The 21,746-nt window shown below is 48.1% G+C and overlaps 1 long non-coding RNA gene across 1 annotated transcript in view; it reads right to left on the bottom strand.

Moving 5' to 3' along the window:
- Positions 1–21,746, bottom strand: part of LOC143711489 (uncharacterized) — a 69,485-nt gene that overhangs the window by 11,096 nt on the left and 36,643 nt on the right. Inside the window, exon 3 of the long non-coding RNA XR_013194857.1 lies at positions 6,884–7,026. This is a non-coding gene — a long non-coding RNA (uncharacterized LOC143711489). The remainder of the gene's footprint in view (positions 1–6,883; positions 7,027–21,746) is intronic.

The following is a 21,746-nucleotide window of genomic DNA, read 5'->3' as shown; positions in this document are numbered from 1 at the left end:
ATTACATTTCTACTCGTGGACTCTCCACTGGCACCCGTGGTGCTGGGTCACCCCTGGTTACGGCAACACAATCCCAGAGTCGATTGGGGTCACAATTCTGTTTCCATGTGGAGTAATGTGTGTCATGAGTCATGTCTTGTGTCAGCGTGTTCGTCTGTTCCTGTGTCTGTGTTTCAGGAGGAGGCGGTGAATTTGTCTAACGTGCCCGAGGAGTACCAGGATCTGAAGGAAGTGTTCAGTAAGTCTCGGGCTGCTTCTCTTCCTCCTCATCGTCCCTATGACTGTGCCATAGAGTTAGTGCCAGGTCAGTCTCCGCCTAAAGGCAAGTTATATTCACTTTCTGTTCCAGAGAGGGAGGCTATGGAGAAATATATTTCTGATTCTCTAGCTTCCAAATTCATTAGACCTTCCTCATCTCCAGCGGGGGCGGGGTTCTTTTTTGTGGGAAAGAAGGATGGATCTCTGCGACCGTGTATTGATTACCGGGGGTTGAACAACATCACGGTAAAGAATACCTATCCTTTGCCGTTGATGTCTTCAGCCTTCGAGCGGTTACAGGGAGCATCCATTTTCACAAAATTGGATTTACGTAACGCTTATCATTTGGTTCGCATAAGGAAGGGCGATGAATGGAAGACTGCGTTCAATACCCCTAGGGGGCACTTTGAATATTTGGTCATGCCTTTCGGGCTGTCCAACTCCCTGGCGGTCTTCCAGGCACTCGTCAATGACGTGCTGAGAGATATGGTTGACCAATTCATTTATGTCTACCTGGATGACATTTTGATTTTTTCATCTTCTCTCCAGGAACACGTTCAGCACGTCAGACGAGTGCTTCAGAGGTTGCTAGAGAATGGGCTTTTTGTCAAGGCGGAGAAATGCGTTTTTCATGCACAGTCTGTTCCTTTCCTAGGGTACATCGTCTCATCTGAGGGAATGCGTATGGATCCTGACAAGGTTAAGGCTGTGATAGATTGGCCTAGTCCAGATTCCCGTAAGGCCCTACAGAGGTTTCTGGGGTTTGGCAATTTTTATCGGCGTTTTATTCGCAACTTCAGCCAGCTAGCCTCGCCTCTGACTGCCTTCACCTCCCCCAGAACGACGTACAGGTGGTCTGATGCAGCTGAGGCTGCATTTACCAAACTCAAGAGCCGCTTCAGTTCGGCTCCCATCCTCGTTGCCCCTGATTCATCACGTCAGTTCGTGGTGGAGGTCGACGCGTCAGAGGTGGGGGTAGGAGCAGTTCTCTCCCAACGCTCTCCTTCAGATGACAAGATGCATCCTTGCGCGTTTCTTTCTCATTGTTTATCACCTGCCGAACGTAATTATGACATTGGCAACAGAGAGTTGTTGGCAGTCAAGTTGGCACTGGAGGAATGGCGTCACCGGTTAGAAGGGTCAGGGGTAACTTTTATTGTTTGGACCGATCATAAGAACCTTGAATATATCAGAACCGCTAAAAGACTCAACTCTAGGCAGGCTCGGTGGGCACTTTTTTTCGGACGTTTTGACTTTTCTCTCTCGTACCGCCCGGGTTCTAAGAACATCAAACCCGATTCCTTATCTCGTATTTTTGACCAATCCGAACGCCCGGCTACTCCCGAGTGTATTTTACCTGAGACATTAGTGGTCTCCACTCTCAGATGGGAGGTCGAATCGAAGGTCATGAAGGCCTTAGAAGGGGTAACGCCTCCGCCCGATTGCCCACCGAATCGGTTATTTGTGCCGGAGGGGTATCGGTCCGACGTCATCCGGTGGGGTCATTGCTCCAGTGTAGCTTGTCATCCTGGGGTCAATCGCACCAGTTTTTTGGTCAAACAACGATTCTGGTGGCCATTGATGGCTCGTGACATCCACAGTTTTGTTTTGGCTTGCTCGGACTGTGCCACTGGTAAGACTTCCAATCGAACCCCAGATGGGTTACTCCAACCGCTGTCTGTCCCTTCGAGACCCTGGTCCCACAACGCGCTAGATTTTATTACCGCCCTCCCGCCCTCCCAGGGCAAGACGGTCGTTTTGACTGTCGTGGACCGGTTCTCGTAGGCGGCCCATTTTATTCCCTTGCCTAAATTACCCTCCGCCAAGGAGACAGCGGTAACTGTCGTAGATCACGTCTTTCGTTTACATGGCCTCCCGACGGACGTGGTCTCCGACAGGGGTCCCCAATTTGTGTCCAAATTTTGGCAAGAGTTTTGTAAATTACTGGGGGCGACTGTCAGTCTTTCTTCGGGTTTTCACCCCCAAAGCAATGGTCAGACCGAGAGAGCCAACCAAGATTTGGAGAGAGTGTTGCGATGTCTGGTTTCCAGGAATCCTTCATCCTGGAGTCAGCAACTCTCTATGGTGGAGTACGCCCACAATTCGTTGCCAGTGTCAGCCACGGGTCTTACTCCGTTTGAATGTAGTTTAGGTTACCAGCCACCAGTTTTTGTTAGTACAGAATCCGAGGTCGCGGTCCCCTCCGCTCACGCCTTCGTCCAGAGGTGTCTCCACAATTGAAAAAGAGCCCGTGAGACTCTTCTCCAATTTGGGGCTCGCACCAAGGCTAAAGCCGATCGCCACCGGTCGAAGCCTCCCGTATACGTCGTGGGTCAAAAAGTGTGGCTTTCTACTAAGAACATTCCTCTCCGGTCCGTATCTAATAAACTTGCTCCCAAATTTATCGGCCCGTTCCCTGTCACCAAAATCATTAGTCCGGTGGCAGTCCGCCTCAAACTTCCTCCTGCGTACAGGAGAATTCATCCCGCCTTCCATGTGTCAAAGATCAAACCCGTGTTTCATTCACGTATTAATCCGCCAGTCCCGGTTCCCCCCCCCCCCGCCGCGTCTCGTAGATGGGGAACCAACGTATTCGGTTAATCGTATTCTGGACTCGAGAAGGAGGGGACGCGGATTTCAGTACCTGGTGGACTGGGAGGGTTACGGTCCGGAGGAGAGAAGTTTGGTTCCTGCTAGAGACATTCTGGATCACTCCCTTATCGATGATTACAATCGACAGGTAAGGCCATCGGGGAACGCCAGGAGGCGTTCCTAGGGGAGAGGGTACTGTCACGGTTTATGGATTCACTGTCTCTCTCTCGTCTCGCGTGCGGTTGTTGTGTGTGTGTATGTGTGTCTGTGGGCGTGGTCACTGATCACTGCTGATCAGCAGCGCCAGCTGGTTTCAATCCGTTTGTCCCTTTATAAGTTCAGTAACTGGTGTCTCATGTTGTCCGATCGTTGTGGTTTCCCCGGTGTGTTCCTGTGTTCGTGTTCGTGTTGGATCGTGGATTTCCTGTGTCTTCGTCTCATCTGGATTCTTCACCTGCACTGGATTACCAAGCACTGCACTGGGTCTTCACGGGTTATCACCAGCACCAGTCGCTCACCGAGGTCCCTGTGTCACCTTCCATCTCGCGCTGATCGCCTGTCCTGCACCTGTGAAGAGAGTCCTAAGTTTTGTGTCTGACCTTTGTGTCTGTGTACACCCAAATAAAGAGTCTTTTGCATTTACATCCGTCTCTGTGATCCGTTACAGAAGCGTGCTAGGCGATTTGCGATTTGCAAAAGATTAATATTTAAAGGTTAATAAAACGTTACATTCACCTCTTCTGGATGTGTAGCAGGAACACGAATAGTTGGTACCGATTCTGTTTTCAGGACCAGCTTCTTTGCAAAACCAGATTTACACTGACCCTCGTTTAGAAAGCAGTCTGGTGAGAAATGATTAGCGCAGACATAAAAGCATTTACGTAGATCGTTGGGAATATTACCTTCAAAAATAAAACTCAGCTACTGCGTCTTCAGTGGTCCGAATTTAGGAACATTAAAATGACTGTTGTGTTCCTTATTACACCCAAGAACAGAACACCACAATCCCTTAGACGCCATTCTGCTCTGGTGTATCAACAATGGCGGACTATGATGACAGCTCGCTCAGGGCGGGTCTGTGTCGAAATGCTGCTGTCAATTAACAATCGTGGGAGGGGCGTCCGTTTTATTGACGTCACAAAATCGAACGGCTCAATTTGAGGCAAGGGAAAACATATAAGGAGATTAAAACAAAAACACTGGATGGATTTTTATCATGATGGTTGTGTACAGGCACTGCCAACACACAATTCAGTACAATCAACTTGTAAAAGTGCTATACCATTATATGACCCCTTTAAAGACAATGAATATTAGAATGTTCAGTTCAGACCAGTGTTTACTGTGAAATACTGTGTTCATGATTATCTGCTCAAACGTAGAGGTTTACAATGTGATAAACAATACTGTTTCATATAGTAAATGGTCTCTGTAAGCACTGTGAGTTGTATGTAACGCAACAAACATTACATGTTTTTTCTCCAAACTCACTTCATAATGTCAATTAACGTTCAACAATTTTAATGACATAAAATAACCAAACAACAAAATGAAAGTAAAGACAGCATCCCCTCACGGACGACTGCTGTCACATATAATAAAACAAAACACAACATAAGTCCAGGCCTGTTCCTCTCTCTGTCTTTACTGTTGTTGTTCCTCCTTTTAAGCTTCCGCTCCTCTGTGAGAGGTACGAGAGCGGTGCGTTGCGCAGGTGTCGCTCATTAGTAATCATGCCACCGGCCTCCCGCTGCTCTCTCACGGCCCTCTGCCTCGTCCTGCTCACCACATACCCCCATCGCAGGCCGGGGGTACACCCGAGACGATGGCGATGACTCCTCAGAGTTCGAGCAGTCGGCAGGAGTCCCCCGTTCCCTTCTCCTCCCCATCATGGCGGATGGCAGCAGCCTCCGGCTCATAGCTCACGGCTCACGGCGGTGACTCCTCCACTCCCTTACGAATGGCAGCCGCCCCTCCAGCACCCAGGCAGCCGCAAGCGACCTCGTCCAATCCCCTGGCAACTCACTTCAGCGCACCATCTCGAGCGTCCATGGCGGCGGACTCTGCTAAGCCATGTTGATGGCACTGCGGATTCCCCACAACGGTGAGGGCTCTTTGACAGCGCTTTCCTCCTTCTTCCGGGTTTCGGCACCAGTGTAATGCAGTTCTTTGTTGTGGGAAGGAGGCGGCGTGAACCGGCGAATGTTCAACAACTTTAATGACCAAACAACAAAACGGAGAAAAAAAAAGAAAGAAAAAACAACAACAAAACGAAAGTAAAGACAGCAGTCCCTCACGGACGATGAGTCCAGGCCTGTTCCTCTCTCTTTCTTCACTGTCGTTGTGTCATGTGGGTGAAGGAGAGAACCCAAACGCAGACGATATGCAGCAACAGGGATTTATTGAGGCACAAAACAGTAAACCAATAACCCACGGGGGGGCAAAACAGAACTGAAGGGCAGTACACCAAGACTAAGACAAGAGAATAAACTAGGACTAGACACTGACTAAAAAGACTAGAACAAAAGAAACAAACAGCTACACAAACTCACAATACTTATCACAAGATTCAGACAAAGCACTCACAAAGAGTAACACGCATTAGTTAACAATGTACCGACCCTGGACAGCAAACACAAGAGTGATTAAATAGGGAGAAACTAATGAGGGGAACAGGCGACACAGACTAGGTAATGACAAGACGAGGATAACAAGGGGGCGGGGTATCTAACCAGACAACACAAGCACATGGCCCAAACAACAGGCCATGCGCTTGTACACAAAACATGGTTCTGCCATGATCCTGCCACAAGACTAGGAAAATCAAGAACATGATGGCAGAATCATGACACGTCGCTCCTCCTTTTATGCTTCCACTCCTCGGTGAGAGATACGAGACCGGTTGGTCGCGCAGGTGTTGCTCATTAGTAATGACGCCACCAGCCTCGTGCCACTCTCTCACCGCCCTCTGCCTCGTCCTGCTCGCCACATCTTTATACTTCATATCCTGGAACGTCATAAGTCACATTACTTCTGTAAGGCATATTTGGACTTTTTCACGAGGGCGCCCTCCAGCTCCCAGTGAGTATTAAACATACACAACATTTCTAATAATTTATAGTCATAGGCCACCTGCATTGGAAAACCTGCAGTTTTCTGTTAGGTAAAATATTTTTATTATTATTATTATTATTTTATGAAGGCCTACAAGTAGGCACAACAAACCTTATGTTCTTTATATTCTTGTGAATTTTAAATCACAATTAGATTTATTCCCGCCAAAATCGTGTAGCCCTAGTTGCTCCCAATAACAGCATGTTCACAATTGTTTTGTTTATTTTCTTATAGGGACCAGGTGCCACTGATGAGTCCTGCTTACTCAAACTTTCACATGATTCTCTTCAAACTGTTTTTCTCTAAGAGCGCTGTCCCAACATCAGCAAGCTTCTACATGAACATGGTAAAATGAAAAAGCAAACATCTTGGTTTTTTGTCTTGTGTGTGCCTTTTTGTCCTTCGTTATGAAATTAAAATACAAACTATCAAAAAGCCATTTGTTTATTCTCCTCACAATCCCATTTAGCTAATTTAGCTGAAACACATCAATTTCATTATTATTCATACCCTCCCCACATAAGCCTTTCTGATACAAAAAAATGTCTTACAAATTTTAAATCAATATTTTGTTTTATCTGAATGAACGGGCAGGATGATTTTCACATACTTTTGAAGCTAAAAATTACCCTTTTACCTTATTGACGAAGTACATTAATTAGTGGTCACGATACTGGAATTTCTAACTTCAATACAACACCTTTAAAAATGTCAATATTCAGTATAATTTTCAATACCATGGGGAATTTTTTTTATCTTTTTTTGTCCATAAATTTTGTCAAGGCAATCTTTTTTTTATAGCTTAAAAAGCACAAAACTCATTGTAACAGTAATCCATTTGAAACAGAGGATAAACAATGTAAACAGTTAGTAATGGAGAAGTCTATATTGACTGTGACTGGAGCGGGAGAGCACTCACCTCTTCAATGGCAGCGGTAAGAGCTGAGTAAACAGGCAAGTAGGATTCACAGGACAGGGGATCACTGGAGTATCATAGGCAGATACTAGTAGTCTTACTTGGAGATCGCAGGAGTTTCACAAGGAAATCACTTGGAGTATTCTCTGGTGAGTATAGAAGGTAAGGAGGTGGTAATCCACGTTGGAAACCAGTCAAATATACAGCATTCCAATGGAAAATGGTGAATATTAAGAAATATTAGGATGACCAATCTGAATGAAGTATTCGAGAGACCTGAGTAATAATTATTGTAACATGTATAAATGACATCAGTGAATATACAATTTTTCGTGTTCTGCATTTATATTTATGTATCATACCCTATGGGTCTTCCTACATATTTATGTCTATCCATCCAAGTCCATTTTTTGGCTTTGAGCCATATTTCTCTGAAGTGTATTGTCCTGGCGCACCAGAGAGCAGATATCTCTCCCTGAGGCTGTGGATGAAATCTTGGCTCTCTGCTGAGTTCTGTCCTCTGCTGTGTTCCCATAACTCTGTGTGATTTACAGCGGCTCTGCCACACTGAGGGGTAATAAGCAGTGTAATTTGCTGGAAGGTGTGACTGGACTGAGTAACCAAAGCTGCAGCCTCTACAACACGTCCATGTGTCTCACACATGCAGGTGAGTGAGAAACAAACACAATCAAGCTGCCACATTTCTATTTCTTTCTCTAGCTTCCTCTGTAGTAAGCGCTCATCTGTGACCCTGTTTACTTTCTGTTTACTGTTTACTCTCCCTAATTGTGTTCTTCGAAATCAAATACTTTAAATGAGCACTCTCTGTGTTGTTGAGATCTATTACAAATTGCATTTTGAGGTGGTTATTGTAGATGTCCAGAGGCAATAAATCTACAATAATAAATGATCACCATTTATTATTGTGTATATATCGGCGGTGTCATTTGGTGTCACCAAATGACACCGCCGTGGGTGTATGAATGAGTGAGTGAATGGGTGAATGTGAGGCAACATGTAAAGCGCTTTGGTGGCCATTGGGTCTGCTAAAGCGCTATATAAAACATGCAGTCCAGTCCAGTCCAAATGATGTAAAGGTTAGAATGCCTTGTGTTACAAAACCCTATTTAAATTCGGCAGTAAGGGGAACATAACATAAAGGACACGTGAAACCAAAATACGATACATAATATTTATTTAAATAACCAAACTATCCATAACACGAAGGAAACGCGTATCAAAACAAGGACAACTCCAAAAGTATTGAAGCAACAAATATTGACAAAGCCAAAATTAAACTCACAGACTACAAGTCGTACTTGACAGCACCATGCTGATGATACGTTGGATTCAATATTAGAGGTGTGAATAAATTCTAGCCATTTCATTCTTATCCAACGTACAGTTAGAAAACGGAATAAAACTTGAGCGTTTGAGCAACCGACCACACATCTCCAACCAATATTGCTCTGTGACATGTCAACGGTTGCTTTGGCCAGGTGGTATTTATAGTATAGGGGGTGGAATGGTAACTGGGGTCCGTGAGGATGTAAAAAAAATTATGGCTTACTCTCAATTTATTTACAGTGCCAATAAGAAAGACAGTCCACATGCAGTGAAGTTTATATACAGGTGGACATAAAAACCTAAAAAGTACCACAAAAAATAAATAAACAAATAAAATAAAGACAAAAACTCTCCATAACATATCCACAGTGTACAAAGGTTTGCTTGAGGCAGCGCAGTTGCACTCTCGCTCCGACTTGGTTAACAAGTCCTGATTGTAAGTCTGGCCTCCCTTTTTATAGGACTCCGCCTTCTTTTGCAAACACCCATTGACAGTAAATATATTTAAGTTCTTACCCGTTACATTTTATGATTTACGCACCGCCGTCACCTTCCTGTCGTCATGTGCGCATTGCGTTGCTTCCTGATATCGTGCGCAACCATATATAATCTATATTTAAAACAGTTAAGTCTGGTTGAACTATGTATTTATTAAGTGAGATACTAAGTTTTGAATGCTTATATCTCCTAAATATGAATTTTGTCATTTTTTTGGAACACACCAGCTTATTCAGAACCTTAAGGCTGACATATTTATACTAAAAGCTAACAAACTTCAATTTTTATATCACATTTTGATGGCCTTTAATCAGCAATGCATACTAGTTGCACAGGGGCGGAACTAACAACCAGACTCAGACAGAGAGAGAGAGAATAGCAGAGTCATGACTTCACATTGTGAGAAACACACTCGAGGCACAGGCTGAAACACTTGTTGGACCACTATTTCCAAAACTCTTGGCACTGAGAAAATGTACTTTTGATAAGTCTGTTTTCTTGACATCAATCAATTGAACCGATTAGAAATAGTTACAGGGACGAAATCATTTTCATACATGACCACAAGCCCCCTGGAAGATTGCCGAACTTATATGATTGGACTGCGATTGACAAGAAAATAGTATTTCAGTTCCCCTTCAGGGACTACCGCTGCGTGAAATCGCAGTGGGAACGCCCTCAGCGTGACGCGTCTGAAGCATGAATGAAATCAGTCAATGGAGAGAATGAGCGTACGGCGAGTGACGTCATCGACCAGGAAGCTATAAATATCCCCTGAGTACACAATACGCCAGCTTTTAGTTACTTCAGCAGCTCTGTGTGTGTCTGAATCTGTCGATTGTGTTTGTCTGTTTTGTCAGGAGTTTTCACTATATATATTTTATATAAAAAAACCAATATGAGCGAGCAGTATAAGAAGTGTGTTCCCCCCTGTACACGGTACATCACGGGTGGGGATTCACACGAGCTAAGTGTGGCTTGTTTGGGAGTGCAGCAATGCCCAGTCGGCTCTCGAGGGAGTCGATTGTCAGCATTGCGAGCGTTTTCCCTTGAGAACTCTGCGCTCGCGGCGATCGCTCTTCGAGGAGAGTGATTTGCTGCGAGCTCCCCGAGGCTCGGGTCCCGCTTCTGTTGAGGCAGAGCGGCGGCGCTTGTCTTGGGGCTCGCAGATGGATCTCGCTGGCGACGTTGAGACGGGCTCCGCCCTATCTCAGCTATCTCCGACGAGATCTAGTGCCTCTCACCCGGCTCTGGAAGCACGCGCTGCGGCGGTTACTTCTGCCCGGGTGGAGGCACATGATGATGTTGAATTGAGATTTTCCAGTTCTGAGGAGCTGGATGTCGAAAGTTTATTATCAGAGAAAACTAGTTTATCACATTATACTGCAAATGAAGAAGGTTTGATGGATGTATTATCTCGGGCTGTTGAAAAGCTAAAAAAAATAAAAAATAACAGTATCGAGTGGCCAGCTGAATTTCTAGAATTCCAGCTGGAGTTAGGATACTACTTCATCAAAAAAAAAAAAAAAAAAAAAAAAATTCCTGACGTGCTGAACGTAAGGGTTCTGAGGGTGGTCCCTATCGTGAAAGACCTGAGTTCACTGCACAAGAACACGGTGCCCTGTCTTTTCCGATGCCCTCAGTGGTCTGCTCTACTAACCTTGCCTTCACAGGGCGTAGAGAGACTCGGCGAGCGATTTCCCGAGGGACGCTCGCCCCCTCCGAGGAGGGTTGTGGAGTGCCCAGACCAGCTGTTCCCTGCCAGTACGTTACAGGGCGCTGTGTCTGTCACTGGGGATGTTCAAATCAGATCCGAGGACGGGTTTGTCATGATAGATCTAAAGGACGTTTACTTCCATGTATCTATCCTCCCTCAACACAGGAAGTTCCTGAGGTTCGCTTTCGGGGGCGAAGCGTACCAATATCGGGTTCTTCCGTTCGGCCTAGCACTGTCACCCCGAACATTCACGAAGTGTACGGATGCTGCTATAGCCCCGCTGAGGTTACAGGGCATCCGCTTTCTGTACTATATAGACGATTGCTTGATTCTAGCTCAATCGGAACAACAGGCGGTTCGGCACCGAGATGTCGTTCTTGCTCATATCAAGTGACTTGGGCTGAGGCTCAACGCCAAAAAGAGTGTTCTTTCTCCATTACAGAGAACCACTTTTCTAGGTGTAGTGTGGGATTCAACGACGATGCAGGCACGATTGTCACCTGCTCGTATTGCTTTGATTCTCGCTGCAGTAGATCAGGTCAAGCTAGGCCAGTCATCCACTGTAAAACAGTTCCAGAGACTGCTAGGTCTCATGGCAGCTGCGTCCAACGTGATACCTCTTGGCCTCTTGCACATGAGACTGTTACAGTGGTGGCTCAGGACCAAGGGATTCTCCCCGAGGGGAAATCCGCTTCGCATGATCGTGAGTTTGCGACGGTGTCATCACGCCCTGATCATGTGGAAAGATCCTTGGTTTCTTTCCCAAGGCCCTGTGTTAGGAGCTCCTTGTCGTCGCGTTATGCTAATGACAGATGCCTCTCTCACGGGTGGGCTCAGGGTCTGTGGGAGGACCATCATCGTCTGTGGCAATTAAACTGCCTAGAGATGTTGGCGGTGTTTCAGGCTCTGAAACACTTCCTCCCAGACCTAAGGGGCCACCATGTTCTTGTCCAGACAGACAACACATCGGTGGTTTCTTATATCAACCATCAGGGGGGTTTGCGTTCTCGCCCGCTTTACAAACTGGCACGTCAGATCCTTCTATGGTCCCAGGGGAAAATTCTTTCTCTGAGAGCTTTTATCTCCCGGGGTATTTAAATCAGGGGGCAGACATCCTGTTAAGACAGGGGCCGAGGCCCGGGGAATGGAGTCTTCACCCCGAGGTGGTGGAACTCCTATGGAAACATTTCGGTCTTGCCGAGGTAGACCTATTTGCTTCTCGAGAAACATCACACTGCCCGCTGTGGTTCTCTCTCAGCCATCCAGCCCCGCTGGGGTTGGATGCGATGGTACATCCGTGGCCGAGGTCACGCTTGTACGCTTTTCCCCCGATCGCTCTGCTCCCAGGAGTTCTGGAGAGGGTTCGCCGGGACGGGCTCAGTCTCCTGCTAATAGCCCCGTTCTGGTCGGCCCGGGTATGGTTTGCGGACCTAGTGTCTCTCCTCAACGGCTCTCCCCTAGAGATACCGATCAGGAGAGATCTGCTCTCTCAGGCGAGTGGGTCGATCCTTCACCCCCGTCTAGAGCTATGGAGGCTGTGGGCTTGGCCTCTGAGGGGGCCCAGCTCATAGATTCTGGTCTCTCGGCTGAGGTCGTTGAGACCATCCTCCGATCCAGAGCTCCCTCCACGAGGAAGTTATATGCCGCGAGGTGGAAACTTTTCACCTCTTGGTGTGGAGAGCGCCAGCAGGACCCAGTTAACTGCCCGGTTGGTACAGTCCTGGATTTCCTGCAGGACCGTCTCTCCACAGGGTTATCCCACTCCACACTGAAGGTGTATGTGGCGGCCTTAGCTGCTTACCACACCCCTTCAAGTGGAGGTTCCCTCGGGAAACACCCGCTTATGTCTCGCTTCCTTCGTGTCACCTTGAGGCTGAGGCCTGCAGTTCGCACAAGGGTACCAGCTTGGGATCTGGCCGTCATCTTAGAAGGTCTCTCCCTTGCTCCTTTCGAGCCCATCGAGGAAGTTTCGGAAAAGTTTCTTACTCTAAAGACTATCCTTCTCGCTATCTCATCTCTAAAAAGAATTGGAGATATTCAAGCACTTTCGGTGGCTCCCTCGTGCCTGGAATTTGCTCCTGGTTGGTTAAGGCCTTTCTCTTTCCGAGACCAGGTTATGTTCATAAGGTTCCAACTGTTTCAGTTAGACCTATAGTTCTGCAGGTTTTCTGTCCTCCGCCTTTTCTGACGTCAGACCAGGAGAAAATTAATTTGCTGTGCCCAGTTTGGGTTTTGATGCTTACGTCCACAGAGCTGCCCTGTGGAGGAGACTGTTTGGGTCACCTAAGAAAGGGTGTCCTGCATCTAGAAAAAGGATGAGCAAGTGGGTGGTCGAGGCCATCCCACTTGCTTATGGTTCGGCCCATCAGCCTTCACCTTTGGCTGTAAGGGCTCATTCCACCCGGAGTATGGCTGCTTCTACAGCTCTTCTTTCAGGAGCTTCTCTTCAGGACGTTTGTGATGCGGCAGGCTGGTCCTCACCGCACACTTTCGTTAGATTTTATTCCCTCGATCTTAGCTCCACTCCCGGGGCTCAGGTTCTCTCGTCGGTTTGTGTCTCCTAATGACACACGACGGGGATTTGGTCGTATGGGGATGTGGGTATTGCGTTCCCACTGCGATTTCACGCAGCGGTAGTCCCTGAAGGGGAACGTCCCGGGTTACGTATGTAACCCTAGTTCCCCGAAGGGACGGACGCTGCGTGTCCTGCCATACTCTCGGCATCCCCTTGGGTCGCTGCTTCAGTAACTTTTAAGCTGGCGTATTGTGTACTCAGGGGATATTTATAGCTTCCTGGTCGATGACGTCACTCGCCGTACGCTCATTCTCTCCATTGACTGATTTCATTCATGCTTCAGACGCGTCACGCTGAGGGCGTTCCCACTGCGATTTCACGCAGCGTCCGTCCCTTCGGGGAACTAGGGTTACATACGTAACCCGGGACGTTTTTCTACTTCAAAATTTCATGTTTACTTCAATGTGTTACTTTCAATTTCTTTGTAATTACTTGTGAAATTAGGGCACAAAGAACACAGAAAAACCAGGACAGGAAACACAGTGAAAACGAAACCAAAACATAACATACATGTTACATCACCATTTGTTAAGATCCAAACTTTAACAACTACTAATGATTCCAACAAGAGTTGGTGTCTTTATTTTAGTTTGAAGCTGAATTTCTTCCCAGGGGGCTCGGTTTCAACTGAAAGAAGACCACTGTTAGTGACACTTACACGTCAGAATCATCTGTGAATAGTGGCTCTACCCACAAAAGAGGGCAATTTTCCTTTCTTTTTTTCTCTTTTTGTTCTCAATGACATATGCCTATCCTCTGTCCATTTATTGAAAGAACACATTGACACACACAACATTCTTCCTCCCAACACTGCATGGTCTCTAAGTGCTTTTAACTTGATGTTTTTGGCTCCCTTAAAAAATTGTGACATGCAATAAAGCTGTCAGCACACGTATTAATGATGGAAAGACAGGCAGGGGAAACAGCCGCTCTCCCATCAAAAATCTTTCTCTTCTGGGTATGTGCAAGTCTTTGCGGTGACGTCTTTCTCGCTGGAAGTTACTTTATGGCTGTGTCAAGACTGTACAAGCATATAAAGTTGTGAATTATTCAGGGAAAAAAAGATTTTCAAGGCTGAATGCTTTTTGCTGATGGAATTTAGATTTGACACTGGTGTGTCTGTGTGTGTGTTTTTTCTTTTTATTTCTCAGTAGTCAAGCTTTTGAAAGTATCTTTCAGACTGAAGCTGATGAAGAAATCTGTGGTACTTATAGGAACAGTTCTTCCCACAATAGAAATTCTGTCATAATTGATTCACCTTCATGTCATTCCAAACTGCAGGGCTTTGAATAAATTCTATGGAACACAAAAGACGATATTTTGAAGAATGTTACAGCTATTATTGTAATTTTTAAATTCAATCTCTTCATTATCACTTCAGAAGTCTTGGATTAGTTTTACACTATACATATATACTTTTTGAAGCTTGAAAGGTCTGGATCCAATTTCATAATATGGATAAAACATTCTTCAAAATATCGTCTTTTGTGTTTTGCAATACAGGTTTGTATTGACATGAGAGTGACTATGTTGAATATGCTTCTCTTTCAAAGTGGAACTTCAACACTGCATCTTGCATTGACGCTATGAGAAATGCATCAGCGTGACTGGTGTCTGAAGCATGTGTGACAAACATGAAAAATTTTTTGGACAACGCCAGTCCATGACGTCATTAGCGGAGTGACCATTAGTTAGGGCTGTGCGATATAGTTAAAAAATGTATCACGGTATAATGTTTTATATCGTTCGGTATCGATAATTATTGACATTTTTTATAACTTTTTTTTTTAAGACAAGTAGAAAAGTTTAAATTTAAAAAAAATTTTTAATTTATCCTCATTATTAAGGCAAACAACAAATTATATTAGTTTTAGCAGTCAAAAATAAAATGTAAACAAAAATATCTTCATGTCTTATATTAATAAAAGTAGATAAAAGATAAAAAAGTAAGTGTTAAAGAAACTCTTGAAGCTGTTCTTGAAAATGTTACAAAATGTGTGCAATGTAAAAGTGTACGAGGAGGCAGGGCCTCGTTCCTCGTCTCTCCCCCTCCCTTCGCCACCGGGCAGTCCGCAGCAGAAGGCCCACGAGCCTTCTCTGCCGTCTGCTCCTCGGTAGAAGCAGGTTGGTGTCAAGCACGCCCAGACCCCGCTCTTGGTGGCTACAATGCCACCAGACCCGGGTCCTTGTCTTCCACCTCGCTGCCCCTCCGCGGGTACGCCGGTGGTCCGAGTGGGTTCGTTGGGGCGGTACCTGGAGGCCTGGCTAGCGCTTCCGAGTCCGTCCCGGTGGCTCATCCGCACCATTCGGTTCGGCTATGCAATTCAGTTTGCACGCCGGCCCCCCAAGTTCAGGGGCATCCACTTTACCCGTGTGCGGTCGGTGGACGCCCCTGTCTTGCGGAAAGAGATCGATGTCCTGCTGGCGAAGGACGCGATCGAGCCGGCCCCTCCTGCCGAGATGAGGTCCGGATTTTACAGCCCCTACTTCATTGTACCCAAGAAAGGCGGTGGGTTACGACCAATCCTGGACCTGCGAGTCTTGAATCGGACCCTGCACAAACTCCCGTTCAAGATGCTCACGCAGAAACGCATTTTCGAATGCATCCGTCCCCAGGATTGGTTTGCAGCGATCGACCTGAAGGACGCATACTTTCACGTCTCGATTCTTCCTCGACGCAGACCGTTTCTTCGGTTTGCTTTCGAGGGTCGGGCGTATCAGTACAAAGTCCTACCCTTCGGGCTGGCTCTGTCACCCCGCGTCTTCACGAAAGTCGCGGAGGCGGCCATTGTTCCCATGAGAGAACAAGGCGTTCGCATCCTCAACTACCTCGACGACTGGCTCATTTTAGCTCACTCGCGAGATGTATTGTGCGATCACAGGGACATGGTGCTTCGGCACCTCAGCCGGTTGGGGCTTCAGGTCAACTGGGACAAGAGCAAACTCGGACAAGAGGAACGCGTCCAGTCAGTGCTCACCTGCCACAGGTCTTTTCGAGGCAGGACAGCGGTTCCACTGAAACAATTTCAGAGCCTCCTGGGCATATGGCAGCCGCAGCCGCAGTAACGCCGCTCGGCCTGTTACATATGAGACCGCTTCAGCGCTGGCTTCACGATCGAGTCCCGAGGTGGGCGTGGGACAGCGGCACGTTCCGGGTCAAAGTGACCCCGCACTGCCGCCAAACTTTCTCCCCGTGGTCGGATCCTGTGTTTATACGGGCCGGAGTGCCCTTAGTCCAGGTTTCCAGGCATGCTGTGGTTTTCACAGATGCCTCTGCCACCGGGTGGGGGGCCACGTACAATGGGCATGCAGTTTCAGGTCTGTGGACGGGGCCTCAACTGCATTGGCATATCAATTGCCTAGAGTTGCAAGCGGTACGCTTAGCCTTGCGTCGCCTCAAAGGGGTTCTCAGACACAAGCACGTAATGGTCCGTACGGACAGCACTGTGGCCGTTGCGTACATCAACCATCAAGGTGGTTTACACTCCCGTCGTATGTCGCGACTCGCCTCCCACCTCCTCCTATGGAGTCAGAAGCATCTGAGGTCGCTTCGTGCCATTCACATTCCAGGGGAGCTCAACCGTGTGGCAGACGAGCTCTCACGGCTGCCTCCCCTGCCAGGAGAGTGGCGACTCCATCCCCAGTCGGTCCAGCTGATTTGGAGTGTCTTCGGAGTCGCACAGGTAGACCTGTTTGCCTCTCCGGACACGACCCATTGCCAGTGGTTTCACTCCCTGTCCGAGGGGACCCTCGGCACGGACGCCCTGGCTCACAGCTGGCCCCGGGACCTGCGCAAGTATGCGTTTCCCCCAGTGAGCCTTCTTGCACAGACTCTGTGCAAGGTCAGGGAGGACGAGGAGCAGGTCCTTCTTGTGGCGCCATATTGGCCCACCAGGACTTGGTTCACCGAACTCATGCTCCTCGCGACAGCCCCTCCTTGGCCAATTCCTTTGAGGAAGGACCTTCTTTCTCAGAGACGGGGCACTCTATGGCACCCGCGTCCAGACCTCTGGAAACTCCATGTCTGGTCCCTGGACGGGACGCGGAGGTTCTAGGTGGTCTACCACAGGCAGTGGTAGACACCATCACTTCCGCTAGAGCCCCCTCTACGAGGCGCCTCTATGCGTTGAAGTGGAACCTGTTCGTCGATTGGTGTTCCTCCCGTCAGGAGGACCCCCGGACTTGCCCGATCGGTGTCGTGCTTTCCTTCCTGCAGGATGGGTTGGAGCGGAGGCTGTCCCCCTCCACCCTCAAAGTGTATGTCGCAGCGGTAGCCGTGCATCACGATGCAGGGGAAGGTAAGTCCCTAGGGAAGCACGACCTGGTCATCAGATTCCTTAAGGGTGCCAGGAGGTTAAATCCACCTCATGTTTCGCACTCTGTACCCTCTTGGGACCTTGCTCTGGTACTTAGAGCTCTTCAAAGTCCTCCCTTTGAGCCTTTGCTGACGGTAGAGCTTAATATCCTGTCCATTAAGACGGCGCTCCTGTTGGCATTGGCCTCTTTCAAGAGGGTCGGGGATCTGCAGGCTTTTTCGGTCGACGAATCGTGCCTAGAGTTTGGGCCGGGCCTTTCTCACGTTGTGTCGAGACCCCAGCTCGGATATGTGCCCAAGGTTCCTACCACTCCCTTCGTGGACCAGGTAGTGAACCTGCAAGCGCTGCCCCAGGAGGAGGCAGACCCAGCCCTGGCTTTTCTCTGTCCCGTCCGTGCCCTGCGGGTTTATATTGACAGAACGCAAAGCTTCAGAACCTCAGATCATCTCTTTGTCTGTTACGGAGGCCAGCAGAAGGGGAAGGCCGTCTCCAAGCAGAGGTTAGCCCACTGGTTGGTGGATGCTATCACCCGAGCATATGAGTCTCTGGGTGAGCCTTGTCCTCCCAGGTTGCGCGCTCACTCCACTAGAGGTGTTGCCGCTTCCTGGGCTTTGGCTCAAGGCGCCTCGCTGACAGACATCTGTAGAGCTGCGGGCTGGGCGACACCTAACACGTTCGCTAGGTTCTATAGCCTTCGTGTGGAACCTGTTTCCTCCCGAGTTCTGGCTACGGCCAGTGGGTCTAGGGAATAGGTTGTGTTGGCTTGCTACGCCACTCCGCCTCAAACAGCGGATACTTGCGTTCTTTGCTCTGTATTGCGCCATACGTTGGTGAGCCTCGTGAGTTCCTCCTTCACCCCTCCGGTGGTGGGCGTGGCGGACCGCCCGGCACCAGGTCTGCTACCTCTAGTAAGGAGTTGCTAGTAGACTGGGCGCTCCAGTGGTTTCTATTGTGACCCATGTTGCCACGTGCAGCTCAGCCGTGTCTTTCCCTTGACGGACTTGTTCGTCGTCCCTGTTGAATACGCTCCCACTTCCCTTGGATTGGGACTACCTCAGGGACTGCCATATGTTTCACTATTCCTTCGGGCTAGTACATTGTGTATTCCTGGCCTTCCTCAGTCAGGCTGGGGCTTCCGCAGCGTTCCCTCCTCTCTTGAGGGAACGCTTTCCCAGTGTTATCCAATTCCACTGTGCGGGTCTTGCGGAACAGCAGTGTGGTTCCCGTGCTAGCTCCCGCAACTTATTTCAAGAAACTGCTGCAGGGTAGCTTAGCTGGGCGCTGGAAGGGGCCAGCACCATGGCGTTTTATTAGGGATCCCAATTCGTCAGGGAACTCCCCCGACGACACGTTGGAGTTCCCAGGACGAAAGGGAACGTCTCGGTACAGGGGTACAGGGAACGGAGACGTGTCGTCCCTTCGCCATGTCGCTGTACCTTCGCGGAGGACTGGACACTGTTCGGCTCCACAGCGAAAAGCATTGCGCAATGTTTACTACCGCCATTTATACCCGCGCTGGTGGGCGGGTCGTGGAATGCAAATCTTGCATGCCCATGTCCATTGGCTCGTTTTTAATTCTCTCGAAGGCAGTTGGCTCCCTAGCGTGATCCCAATTCGTCAGGGAACTCCCCCGACGACACGTCTCCGTTCCCTGTACTCAGGATTACATACGTAACCGAGACGATTTTACGAATTGGCGACTGGGCTAGCCTAGCTAACTTATATCCTTTTCTCAGACTGTTAAAGTTAACAGCGTACCGGCAGTTCACTCTTTGGGCGAGGGGGGATTTGGGAAGGATGAATAAGATTCCGTTCCCATCCTGTGCAGTGAACTAACGTTACATCTTTTCCCCTCAGCCGAATATCAAGGATTCTAGTTTGCGTTGGACTTGTAGCTAAATAAAACATTTGATGTCAGATGCTTCATATACTTATTGACGTTTTCAACACATCTGTCTCTCGTACCCAGGATTAAACACTAGAAATCACGACTAGAATAATTTTGTTGACAAGGCCAGGGGGTAGAGAGAAGCTAGCTCTGATGGTGTTGGTTGGCAATGGAGTAGCCTACCATGCCAGTGACGTATTCGAATTTTGAAATCCAACATGTTGAAATCCAGCCAGTGTAACAACAACAACATTTTCAACGTACCATTTTATCCCTTTTAACAAATTCTGCCATTTTAATAATTATACCAATGAGAATAAATAAAATACATCTGTTATATCACATTTTTTCAAATTTCAGTTCATCTTTGAGGTAGAGCAACATGTAATAAGTAGGGGTGTAACGGTTCACAAAATTCATGTTTCTGTTCGATGTGACACAGTGGTGTCATGATTAGGTACTTTTTCGATACAGCAAAAAGAAAGAAATGCCAGAGAAATTTCCATGATTTATTTTTTAATTTTATTAAAATAAATTATTTTTAAATAAGTGTGGGTTCCCTTTCGAGAGGTCTCTGATATTGCATAAGTTAGCTCAGAGAGTTAGCTTAGTTAAGTTATATTATATTACATTATAGAATATTGAAGCAATTTTTTTTAAACGCAGTGCAACTGCACAGCAGACATTCAGCTGAGCGCCTTAGCTCACTCATTGGCTTGTGCTGCGGCAACTGTGAGAACCTATGGTGAGTTGGCTAGGATGCCACACGCAGCAGGCTGGACGAATGGTTCCTGCAAGGGTGCCGACAGGCCCCTCAGCAGAGACCCACCCCCTTCTTTTCAGAAGTGCATGGCGAGCTAACGAAGTCATGGAAAGCACCATATTCAGCTCGTCTAAAGCCATCCTTCTCCTCAACGCTCTCGAACAGTGACGGCGCTGTAGAAAAAGGGTACGAAGCGATTCCTTCCCTCGAAGAGGCGGTGGCCACACACCTCTGCCCGCCCACCGCTATGGGATGGAAAGCTAAGGCGATCCACCCATCGAAGCCTTGCCGCACCACTTCGGCCGAGCCTACGCCTCCACTGGCCAAGCTGTGTCAGCATTTCACACCAAGGCTGTCCTCCAGGTTTTTCAGGCCAAACTTCTCCGCTCGATGAACGAGTCTAGACCTGAACCGGAAGCTTTCAGAGACCTTTTTATGTGCCTACACATAAACTTTCTAGAGATGTCACATGAACTGTCACGAAAAGCTTCCCTCCCATACATAAAAGGTCACCACGTCTTGGTCCGGTTGGACAACATGTCAGTGGTTTCCTATATAAATCGCCAAGGCGGTCTCAGGTTGAGGAACCTGAACACCATGGCCAAACACCTCTTGCTATGGGCTCAGCTCAACCTGCGCTCGCTAAGAGCAGCGCACGTGCTAGGCATTCTGAACCAGGGTGAGGATATGCTATCCAGAGACAATGTCCTCCAAAGGGAATGGTCTCTTCACCCGCAAATGGTTCAGATAATATGGAGCATCTTCGGCGAGGCAGAGGTCGACCTCTTCGCCTCAGAAGACAACGCTCATTGCCAAACATTTTTCTCCAAAGACAGGGTCGCGCTGGCCCAGAACTGGCCATGCCGCCCGCTGTACGCATTCCCGCCGGTCGGTCACGATGCTACCTCAGGTCATCGAACGAATCAGGGAGAGCAAGTGTGCAGTGCTCTTGGTAGCCCCGCTCTGGAAGAACCAGTCATGGTTCTCCGAGTTGACTCAGCTGCTGGAATCAGCCCCATGGCCGATACCACTGAGGAGAGACCTCCTCACCCCGGTGAAGAGGACGGTCTGGCAGTCTGCTGACCTGAAGCCGCTTTCACTCAAAACTGCCCTCTTGCTAGCACTGGCATCAGTCAAGCGAGTGTGTGATTTGCAAGCACTCTCAGTGAGCGCTTCCTGCCTTGAATTTGGGCCCAACGACTCCATAGTCATCCTTAAGCCAAGGCCCGGGTATGTTCTTAAAGTGCTCTGGACTCCGAAAGAGACGTGAACCTGCTCTGCCCTGTGAGGGCTCTCAGAGTCTATTGGGAGCATTCTGCCCCCTTCAGGCAGTCAGAACAGCTCTTATGTACTTTGGAGGCCGCACCAGAGGTTGTGCGGTCACGAAAAGCAGAGACTGTCAAGCTGGATAGTTGACGCTATCTCGCTGGCTTATGAGTCGAAGGGCCGCCGTTCTCTCATAGGCATCAAAGGTCATTCAACGAGAGGCATGGCCTCGTCATGGGCATGGTTGAGTGCACACACACACACACACACACACACACACACACACACACACACACACACACACACACACACACACACACACACACACACACACAAAAAAAAAAAAAGGGTAACGTGCATCCCTGACATTGTGAGCTTCAGATCCGATTTGCCAAATTCACATTTAATCATACTTTAGAGGAATTTAGGCTATGTATTTTTCAGCCCTAAATTGTCTCTTTAGCGTGGCAGGTGTTCTGACAGGCTTTAATACTCT

The sequence above is a fragment of the Siphateles boraxobius genome, unplaced genomic scaffold, assembly GCF_051911475.1.
Source record: "Siphateles boraxobius isolate OS27281-9 unplaced genomic scaffold, OSU_SipBor_1 119, whole genome shotgun sequence".
Classification (NCBI taxonomy): Eukaryota; Metazoa; Chordata; class Actinopteri; order Cypriniformes; family Leuciscidae; genus Siphateles; species Siphateles boraxobius.
This window is presented reverse-complemented; position numbering and strand designations above follow the sequence as displayed.